This window comes from Mustela erminea, chromosome 8 (assembly GCF_009829155.1).
Source record: "Mustela erminea isolate mMusErm1 chromosome 8, mMusErm1.Pri, whole genome shotgun sequence".
In the NCBI taxonomy this organism is placed as follows: Eukaryota; Metazoa; Chordata; class Mammalia; order Carnivora; family Mustelidae; genus Mustela; species Mustela erminea.
The window spans coordinates 51256762-51265710 of NC_045621.1; positions in this window are offsets into that span (position 1 = coordinate 51256762).

Here is an 8949-nt window from a genome sequence, read left to right on the forward strand (position 1 = left end):
TGAATCCCTGTCATGTGCCAAGCACTGGACTAGGTAGCAGAGATACAGCGATGGCTAAGAGACACATTACTTCTGCCTCCTCAGAGCTTACAGTTTAATAGGAAAGATGGAAAGTAATACATGAGATTATACTACAGTAGGATAAAATCTATGGTAATTTGTTAGTAAACATATGGAATGCTCAGATGGATATTTTTTAAAGATGATCATATAAACCGGGATCTGAGAGATAAGGGGTGTTAGCTCAGTGAAATGACCGTGGTGTGGACATTTCTGACAGAGCAAACATCATATGCAAAGGGACTGAGGATTTTGTTCATTTGCTTCAGCAAATTGAAGTCTTGTTGCATAAAATATTAGAATCATCACATCGCCTTAATCTTACATTTTGCCACTTAAGAGTGCAACATACTAGATGGAAAACAATCATGGTGTCAAACTGTATGAAGTTGTCCCATTAGCTTTGTCAGGAGTATGGTGGCATGACTTTCTATTGCCTCATTTTCCTCCTCCTCACCCTGCCATCTCATATGGTTACAAGAAAATACACTTAACAGACTTTGTGGTGTCACAAAATTAGAATGGACACATCTGTGGATAATTAGTTTCCTTTCTAGTCAAGGTGTACAGCCTGTACTGGAGGATGAAGCCTTGGTGTGCATGCCAGGTGAATGTAAGTAGGCTGTTATTTCCCAGAGCATGGATTCCCTCTCTGTGGCTAGAAAAAGTCTGTCACTTGAAAGGAAGGTTTTAGTTTAGCCAACACATGAAGTTGAATATTCTCCATTTTCACATATCTCAAAGAATACCAAAGATGGGGCAATTTTTTTTTTTCCTAGCAGAACTGCCTTCGAATGAAATAAAAAAACAACAGTACAATCTGAATGTAATAGGATACCAGATGTGACATTTCTGTTGTCCTAGAACTACTTAGTAGTAATCAAGGATGAGACAAAGAGGTGACAATTACAAACAATTGGGGATAGAAATCACTTCTAATGAATACGGGAAGAGTAATAGGGTATTACTTCCAAGATTAGGTTACAGAGAGACTCTGGCTTCTCTTTTGCTTACTTTTGAGACTCTTATCTTGCTCACTCTGAGGGAAGCCAGCTGCCAGGTTGTGAGGTATCCCGTGGACAGGCCGACAGCACAGAGAACGGACATCTATGGTCAGCAGCTAGTAAGAACCTGAGGCCTGCCAGTATGGGCTGAATTGTGTTCCCATCCCCCAGATTCATTTCTTGAAGTGCTAACCCCAGTATCTCAGAATGGAATTGTATTTAGAAATAGGAACTTTTCAGAGTTAAGTTAAAATGAGGTCAATAAAGCCCAGTATGAATCCAGTACGAATAGAATCCTCATGAGAAAAAATATGGACACAGACCTCAGGGACAGAGGGGAGACAAGGTGAAGACTCAGGTAAAAGGCAGCCATCATCTATCAGCCAAGAATAGAGGCCTGGAACAGTTTCTCTGTACAGCTCCCAGAAGGAAACAATCCTACCAACCCCTTGACCTCCCACTACTGGCCTTCCAGAACAGTGAGAAAATAAAGCCTGTGGTTTAAGCCACCCAGTCTGTGGTGCTCTGTTAGGGCAGCCCTAGCAAGCTAACACACCGGCCAACAACCATGTAAGTTAGCTTGTTAGGAGATCTTTTGAGGTCTGTCAACAGCCAGGTCAATGAGTTTGGAAGAAAATCCTCCCCCAAATTGCGCTTTGAGAAATGCTTACAGAAACACTTGAAATAGACAAGTCAGGTAGAGGAACTTGGCGTGAAAAGAGAAATGCAGAGTATGTTTGGTATAGTGTGAAGGTGGAAGTAACTCATCCAAAGGGATCCTGGATATTTGAACCTGAAGTTTAAGAGTCAGTCTACTTCAGACTGATATAAAACCCTGTATCATGAAACTGCATTACGTTACTGAAGTAGAAAATGCGTGGCTAAAAAGTCAACATGGCAAGAATAAAACTTTGGAAAATAAGATTGGAGTAGGAGGGATAATCCAGTAGAAAAACCAAAGAAGGAAATATCTAGAAGTTGGCTGGCTACAAATGTTTCTTAAAGCTGAGAGGAGATGGCCTAATCTTGAAGTTAATATAATAAAGGAGAGAACCTCTTGAGAGTAGATTTCAGTTTCTTTTCCTAGATGAGAGTATGTGCTAGAAAAATCTTTTATACACCTTGTTATCCTCACTTTCTGTCTTTTATCAGTCTTCTTCCATAAGAGGGTCCATTTTTTTTAAAGATTTTATTTATTTATTTGACCCACAGAGATCACAAGTAGGCAGAGAGGCAGGCAGAGAGAGAGGGAGGGGGAAGCAGGGTCCCTGCTGAGCAGAGAGCCCGATGTGGGGCTCGAACCCAGGACCCTGGGATCATGACCTGAGCTGAAGGCAGAGGCTAAACCCACTGAGCCACCCAGGCTCCCCTGGAGGGTCCATTTTAATTGCAGTCTGGATTCCATTTCTATCAGTTAGTTGGCAAGGCCCAGCTTTATTATCTATGAGTGGATAATATCTTCTCAGGGGAATCCTTCTGCTCTGGCTCATAGTGTCTCCTTATTACCCTGTACAGTTTGCTATTTCTAACTCTATACCTCAAAAACTTAATACAGTCTAAATTTGAGTGTGTGCCATTTGTACTATTTTATCTACATTTCTGTTTGAAATATTTCATAAGTCATAAACTAAATTGATGAAAGAATATTTGGAAGCCATGGAAAAATTTTTTTTTTATAAAATACAAATTATTTCTAATTCTACTGCCTGTTCATAATCACTATAAAATTTTGGTCCGTATCTTTCCTGGTTTTCTTCTCTGCATGTCTATACGTACTTACTTACATGAGTATTTTAATTATGTTTAGATGACATTTGATAGTATACTGTAACCTATTTTTATCACTTAAAATTCATGCAGAAAAGCTTTACAACAGCTTTAAATATTTTTCCAGGCAGGATTTTTGAAAGCTACATACTAAAGCTTTTTATACCCTAGTTTATGTAATCAGTCTGTTACTCTTGGTCATGAGAGTGATTTTCTTGTCACATAGAAATGCTTATTTGTATTATGCTCTGTCTTGGAGAGAAATTTCTTCAAGAAGATATGCACGTTCTTAAGACATTTGATTTGTATTGTCAAAAAGTTCTTCAGCAAAGTTGTGTAATCAATTTAAGAAGAATTGGCATTTTTACACTATATATATGCTATTCCTAGTAGAAACACAGTTGATCTCTCCATTTACTTAATTTGGCTTCCGTGATCTGAGGTAATATTTTATAGATTTTTAAAGTATAATTTCTATACATTTTTTTAAAAAATCTATGCATTTTAACATTGTTCTTTGAGATTAAATTGTTCTAGTATTTTCTGTCTGCAGTCCAGACCCACAGTGTCTTTCAGAAACTGAGCATAATATTCAGCAACCTAAAACCTAGCTTTTTATCCTTTTACTTGTACAGCAGAGTGTTTCTCAATGATACTTTTTCAAATGACATGGCCAAATTTTCTACTTCCTATTGCTCTGCCTGTTTTCTTACTTCTGTAATCAAAATTTTAAAACTGAAATCTATTATTATTTTTAAAATATTTTTAGAAAATATTTTTCCAAAGTTGGGTAATGGTGCTGTTAGTTTTCTTGGTTCTTTTCCACACCAGAACATAGTCTTCCCATCTTACAGGTTATGTACCAAAGGAAAATTCAAATCTTTGGATTTAAGGACTAATAATCTAACCTAGCAGGGAAAATGAATGGCTGAGAGCATTTTTTATATTTTATCCCAACAATATTTCATGCATCTGTGTAATACCTAAAATGCAAACAAAATGGAACACGTGTTAAACAGATGAGTGAAGACTCTAGAAATTTTGCAGTCACAAGAATTTAATTTCTGACAGTATATGTGCAGTTTCTCTTATAAGGAAGTCAATTCTCTTAATGCTATATATATTGTGATACCTCTTAGTAGATTACTTTGAATTTTTCAGAAGGTGGGGTTGTCCTTTTTACTATGAAGTGTCTGTTTCAGCAGTCAGTATAAAAATATTGGGTTCCTTTTCAGTCTGGAAGCCAAGAAACGAAGATGGATAGTTCTAATCCTGAAATTAAAAATTATTTGTCAAAAAGGACTTATTTCTCTTTATTAAGTTCTAGGCTAATCAACTTTTAGATTAAATCTCACCTAAAATTCAAAAACATGCAAAATTTTTATTTAAAAAATCTATACCATTAAAACATGAGGTAATAATTTGGCTTCTTAACTTTTGTTGTTGTTGTTGTTGTTGTTGTTAATTTAGGGCATTTAATTGGTGGTTTCCACAAATGTCTCTCCCTTCTAAATCTTTTCTCTTTTAGAATTGGTTTATCATCAGTTATTCAAAAATATCTCTAGCATTAGGGGGGTGCCTGGGTGGCTCAGTCAGTTAAGCAACTGCCTTCAGTTCAGGTCATGATCTCAGGGTACTGGGATTGACCCCACATTGGGTGGGGGTACTCTGCTCAGCAGGGAGCCTGCTTCTCCCTCTCCCTCTCCCTCTCCCCTTCCTCCCTGGTTGTGCTCTCTCTCTCAAATGAATAAATAAAATCTTAAAAAAAAAAAATCTCTAGCATCGTAAACACTAGTTTAATACAGTAACCTGAAGCCAAACACAACTGTGTTTAAAATTTTAAAAACCAACGAGTGGTAGTTGAGTTTCTGAGAAAATACTCCATTAAGTATACTAGGATAACTGTTTATTAATTCTATATTTCAGAGATTTTTTTGACGTAGAATTAAGACAAATTTAAGCAATGATAAACACAGTGAAAAGATTTGTCTTCCTACTTCTGTTAAGGAAACACTTCACTATACATAAAATATGATCCAGCACAGTTTGTTCTATGGGTCCCTTACCCCAGTTTCAAAACATAGGCAAGACTCAAATTAAAAATAAAAAGACCTAGCAAGTTGGACTTTTATCTGAGGGTGCTGTTGAGTAACCTAAATTTGTTTATTTGGACCTTTCCTTGCTGTATTAGTTTGTATTTATTTCTCTTTAAGAGAGTAACACTAGTAGTATCTTGCTATTGATGGACAATCATTTATAATATTGTAATTTATAGACAAAATAATGTTCCTGCATTATTTAAACTGTTCACTTTGGTTGGAAAATTGGCTGAAAATGGAATCAATTTGGGAAAATTATAGCACATTAGTCAATTTTGTAGATACATTCCTTAACTAAGGTAGTAGAAAATGAGCTCTCTCTTTATTGAAAACATTATTCTCAGTAGAGGAAACAATAAGCTGAATACCTGACCTTGAACCTGATACACACCTGCCAATGATCACATTAACTACCTCATGATCTACTAGTCCAAAACAAGTGACATATTCAGGAAGACAAATTTAGCTAGGCACCTTTTTGTCCTATATCCTCTAGTTTCCGGTGGGCAAGATGCATCTCGTAAAAATAACCTGTGAAAGTTTGCTTTATGACTTCTACATAAAATATGCATAATTTCCTCTTGGATTCCACCCAATTTCAGGTTGTAATTGATTCCTTAAAGAGCTTGTCATGGATATTCACTATTGGAAAAGATAATTTTATGTATTTTCATCAGATCTATTTGTCTGTTTATTCCAGTTAATAAAAGGTTACTCTTGATGTCCTAATAAGCTTCTTAAGTTTACCTACTATATCAAGGACAAGGCAGCCAATTCACAATTATTTACTTAAAACAAACCACACCTGGGCATTTTATGCTTATAATAGTTATGTAGGTTGGAGTGCTCTCTTATTTTTTTTTTTTTGAAGATTTTATTTATTTATTTGACACACACAGAGAGAAATCACAAGTAGGCACAGAGGCAGGCAGAGAGACGGGGGAAGCAGGCTCCCTGCTGAGCAGAGAGCCCGATGTGGGTGGGGGTCAATCCCAGGACCCTGAGATCAGGACATGAGGGGAAGGCAGAGGCTTAATCCACTGAGCCACCCAGGCACCCTGGAGTGCTCTCTTACTAGCAGATGTTCTTTCCTCTGCTTATGCCCTTGGCTGGCATGCATTGGCAGATCAATTCTACCAGAGTATGAGGAAGAAGAGAATCCACCTTTGTTTCCCATAGAGTGTTCTTATTCCAGATCAAAGAGTACAAATAATCACTTTAATTCCTTCCCTGCACGTTTGCAACTTGAGCAATGAAAGCATTTCTTTGCAGATGTGGACTTAATATACATGAAATATTTAGTGCCGAAAGGGGCTCATCACAATGCATAGCATCAATATTGTCCACTTGACTCATTGCCCATGGACAGGCTTCTGGGATGCTACAGATTGGGAAGATAGGGGGAGGAATTATTGTGTAACAGAGAAGAGAGAGGGTAGAGCAGAGAACATTTACTCCCTAATACAATGTGTTACATGCACATGCACACAAACTGAAGGTTACCTATGCTGTGATTCTGTATTATGAATTATTTAATAAATCATATTATATCTGTCATAACTCAACAAACTCTGATGTTTATATTCCACAGTCAGGTGACAGTGAAATGTCTTATGTTGGAGTAACTAATATGAAGCTCTAGCTTATTAATTGCCATGGTAAATCGTTGCTTATAAAAATAATCAGTTAACAAAACATGTCATGAATTTACATTGAAATTTAAAGAAAATATTTTGCATAGTATAAAATGTTTAAAATTCAATGCATGTTTCCAAATAAGCATCTAAGATATTGATATAAAATATTTTTTTTTGGTCAAAATTTTCCGTTTCTAATGTAATGCGGTACATAATCATAGAAGTTTGTGTAGAATCTCATAAAGGTGAAAACAGCATTGTCAATATTTTCTTTGGTGCCATAATTAAAACAAACAAACAAATAATGGTAGGCCTTCCTCTCCTGCCTAGAGTTAGTCAGCCCTCCCATTCTAAAGAAAAACTATGTATTACAATTTCAGCAAATAAATTTAAGTGTTTAAAGGGAGAACGTTCTCTTCATTTACATATTTGATGCAATGAATTGAAGGGTTTCTTTCTAACATTTCATTTTAGTCACGATTTTTGATGAATGGAAAGAAATGTTTCAAGCTTTAATTTTGTGTGATCTCTATTATCAGAGGAAGAGTTAATAAATGCATTTGATGAGCATTAACATGAAAGCTAGTGCTTGGACCACAATTAATGCTTCCTCGTCAGCAGACACAGAAGAGAGGTGAATAACAGCCTAATGGCAAGTCTGTTGGATGTGCCATGGAGAAAATACTTTTTTTTTTTTAAACAGTAAAAGCATCTAGCACCCAGCTTCAATCTGAGAGAGAGAAATGCCCAGAAGCATTGCCATTAGGCTATAAATCACTATTGGAAAGAGGTGAGCTATGTTTCCATAAGTAGTTAGAAAAAAATGACTCGGCGATGTTCCTGGTCTTTTGAAAAGTGTTCGGTTGTCATCTGACCAAGGGTCCTTTTTGAACGACTCTCTGGAATGACAAAATAACATTCACTTTATGCAGGTTACAGAAGATCAACCATCCTAAAAATTAATCGCATTGACTGAACACGTTTTAATCTCACGGGATGCCTCTAGGACATTTCCTGGGACTCTGCTTCCTATTTCACCTCCAGTCAGCATGGGTAGAGATCAGAGGCTCAAAGCCCTTCCCTGAAGAGCCCATCAGCGGCATTCTTTTTGGTCACTGCAAGCGCCTTATAAAAGAAATAAAGCCCTTCCCTTGTGAACAGAGGCAAGTACTACTGTGGGATTTAGTTTTGCCTTCAGACAAGAATCTTTGAAGTGAAGTAAAGATAAAATTATAATAAAGACAAGCAGTATATAATTGATTGTATAATTTAGTTTAGTGATAAACTATGAACAAAAAGTAACAAGTGCTATTTGCAAACAGACTGTATCTCTCTTCTTTCTCACAGTGGGAATAGAATGTGCCATATGGGGACTGTTCCTGTGACCTATGTTGTACATAATGGGAGGGAAAGACAAGCATGTTTTTATTAGGCATTAAAAATTTGGGTGTTAGTTACTGTCGAATAATCTTGCCTAGGCTGGCCATTAAGGTGATTTGCTACTCTATCACTCTCAGCTAATTTTTCTTCCATTTAGTGCTCCCTCCCTCTCCCTCTCCTTCCTGGTATATATGGTTTTTCCTTACTCATTGTGTTTGGTTAGGATCAGTTGCTTTATGTCTTCTCCTATAGTGACTTCAGGTTTTTTTTTTTTTTTTTCTCTTACGTCTTGTCTTTTCTACTTTTAACACTTACCTACTACCAGCCCTCTAAAATTCTCATTAAAATTCTCAAGAGCAGGGGTACCTGGAAAGCTTAGTGGTTTAACAGCCTACTGGTGAATACAGCCCAAGTCATGATCTCATGGGTGGTGGGATGGGCCCTGCATTGAGATTCTCTCCCTCTGCCCTTCCCCCCACTCTGGCTTTCTCTCTCTGTAAAATGAATAAATCTTAAAAAAAAAAATAAAATAAGGGCGCCTGGGTGGCTCAGTGGGTTAAGCCGCTGCCTTCGGCTCAGGTCATGATCTCAGGGTCCTGGGATCGAGTCCCGCATCGGGTTCTCTGCTCCGCGGGGAGCCTGCTTCCTCCTCTCTCTCTCTCTCTGCCTGCCTCTCTGCCTACTTGTGATCTCTCTGTGTCAAATGAATAAATAAAATCTTTAAAAAAAAAAAAATAAAAAAAAAATAAAATAAAATAAAAATTCCAAAGAGCATAGGAACATAAGTCATTTTTTCATCCTTGCTGAGCAGAATGTCCATATACCACCAGTTAATTGACCACTAGTCAGCCTGTATATTGATACATATGAGGACTCTACTGTGCTGTGTCATTTTCTCTGTGGGTAATATTTTTGTTATCAGTTCTCATGATTGAAAAAAATGTCACATGCCCTTAAATTTTCTTAGAAATAATGAATAGTTATTAGAATCTCTGTCTTAAA